The following is a 2,798-nucleotide window of genomic DNA, read 5'->3' on the forward strand; positions in this document are numbered from 1 at the left end:
ACTTCATTTGGACTTCTTGGGCGATTATCGTACCGCTCGACAAAAATGGACAAAAATCTGTAATTTTGGACCAGAACATGGCTAGTCTTTGAAATCTGACGCAGAATCGAAAATGCAGTTATTAATTTTGGAGTAGAATTCTAAAAGAGTCTTTAATTCCTCGATCTCATTTGGACTTCTCAGACGATTTTCGTACTTCACAACAAAAATGGACTGAAATTCGTATTTTTGGTTCAAACGACGGGTAGTGTTTGAAATATGATGCCGAGCTCGACCCACAGTTACAAATTTAGGAGAAAAATGCTATAAGTGTCTTTTTGTCCTCGATTTCATCTGGACTTTTCGGGCGATTTTCGTTCCACCTAACAAAAATGGACTAAAATTTGTATTTTCTGACCAGACGATCGCTAGTGTTTGAAATCTAACCTGAAACACAATTATAAATTTAGGAGAAACATGCTTAAAGTCTCTCCCGCTCCTCACTATCATCTGGACTTTTTGGACGATTTTTCGTACCACCCGAAAAAAATGGACTAAAATCCATAACATATAATAAAATAGAGTTGTCAAATAAATATGTAATTATTACTTAATTTGATAACTCTAATTTAATTTATGTTATTATTATCTTCGTTTTATAGTTTTACTTTATAACAAATATATAATAATAACATATAAAAAAATTAGAGATGTCAAATAAAGTAATAATTACATCTTTATTTTATTAGGGTTTAGTGTATTAGGTTGTCTAGGATTTAAGAAATCACATTTAGGAATTAAGGTTTAGAGTGTAAGGTTCAGGATTTTAGTTTTAGTGTTTAAGGTTTATAGTTTAAGGTTTAAGGTTCGGGTTATAGTATATAGGGTTATAGTATATAGGGTTATAATTGTGTTGCGGGTTCCACGTTAGTTTTGAAACACTAGCAATCGTCTTGTTCGAAAATACGGATTTCGGTCCTTTTTAGTCGGGTGGTACGAAAATCGCCCGAAAACTCTAGATGAAATCGAAAACCAGGAGACCATTATAGCATTCTTCTCCAAAATTTATAACTTTGTTTCGGGTTCTGCGCCAGTATTTCACAAACTAGCAATCGTCTGGTTCAAAAATACGATTTTCGGTCTATTTTTGTTGGGTGGTACGAAAATTGCCCGCAAAGACAAGATGAAATCGAGGAGCAGGATACCCTTATAGCATTCCTGTCCAAAATTTATAATTGTGTTTCGGGTTCTGCATCAGATTTCAAACACTAGACATCGTCTTGTAAGAAAATACGGATTTTGGTCAATTTTTGTCAGGTGATACAAAAATCTCTCGAAAAGTCTAGATGAAATCGAGGACCGGGAGACCCTTATAACATTCTTCTCCAAAATTTATAACTGTCGATGGGTACGAAAATCGACTGAAAAGTCCAGATGAAATCGAGGACCGAGAGACCCTTATAGCATTCTTCTCAAAAATTTAAAACTGTTTTTCGAGCCCCACGCCTGATTTTAAACATTAGCCATCGTCTGGTCCAAATATACGACTTTCGGTCCATTTTTGTTGGGTGGTACGAAAATCTCCCAAAAAGTCTAGATGAAATCGAGGATAGGGAGACCCTTATAGCATTCTTCTTCTAAATTTATAACTGTATTTCAGGTTCTGCGTCAGATTTCAAACACTAGCCATAGTCTTGTTCGAAAATACGAATTTCAGTCCATTTTAGTTAGGTGGTATGAAAATCGCCCGAAAAAATCAAGGACTGAGAGACACTTATAGCATTTTTCTTCTAAATTTATAACTGTGTTTCAGGTTCCACGTCAGATTTCAAAAACTAGCCATTGTCTTGTTCAAATATACGGATTTCGGTCCATTTTAGTCGGGTAGTACGAAAATCGCACGACAAGCCCAAATTAAATCAAGGACTGAGAGACACTTATAGCATTTTTCTTCTAAATTTATAACTGTGTTTCAGGTTCCACGTCAGATTTCAAAAACTAGCCATTGTCTTGTTCAAATATACGGATTTCGGTCCATTTTAGTCGGGTAGTACGAAAATCGCACGACAAGCCCAAATTAAATCAAGGACTGAGAGACACTTATAGCATTTTTCTTCTAAATTTATAACTGTGTTTCAGGTTCCACGTCAGATTTCAAAAACTAGCCATTGTCTTGTTCAAATATACGGATTTCGGTCCATTTTAGTCGGGTAGTACGAAAATCGCACGACAAGCCCAAATTAAATCAAGGACTGAGAGACACTTATAGCATTTTTCTTCTAAATTTATAACTGTGTTTCAGGTTCCACGTCAGATTTCAAAAACTAGCCATTGTCTTGTTCAAATATACGGATTTCGGTCCATTTTAGTCGGGTAGTACGAAAATCGCACGACAAGCCCAAATTAAATCAAGGACTGAGAGACACTTATAGCATTTTTCTTCTAAATTTATAACTGTGTTTCGAATTCCGCGTCAAATTTGAAACACTAACAATCGTCTTGTTCGAAAATACGGATTTCGGTCCTTTTTAGTCTGGTGGTACAAAATTCGCCCGAAAAGTCCAGATGAAATCTAGGACTGGAAGACCCTTGTAGCATTCTTTTCCAAAATTTATAATTGTGTTTTGAGTTAAGCGATAGATTTCAAACACTAGACAAAGTCTGGTCTGAAAATACAAATTTTAGTCCAATTTTGTCGTGGGGTACGAAAATTGCTCGAAAAGTCCAGATGAAATCGAGGACCAGGAGACCCTTATAGCATTTTTCTCTTAAATTTATAACTGAGTTTCGGGTTCCGCGTCATATTTCAAACACTAGCA

This window comes from Cicer arietinum, chromosome 5 (genome assembly GCF_000331145.2).
Source record: "Cicer arietinum cultivar CDC Frontier isolate Library 1 chromosome 5, Cicar.CDCFrontier_v2.0, whole genome shotgun sequence".
In the NCBI taxonomy this organism is placed as follows: domain Eukaryota; kingdom Viridiplantae; phylum Streptophyta; class Magnoliopsida; order Fabales; family Fabaceae; genus Cicer; species Cicer arietinum.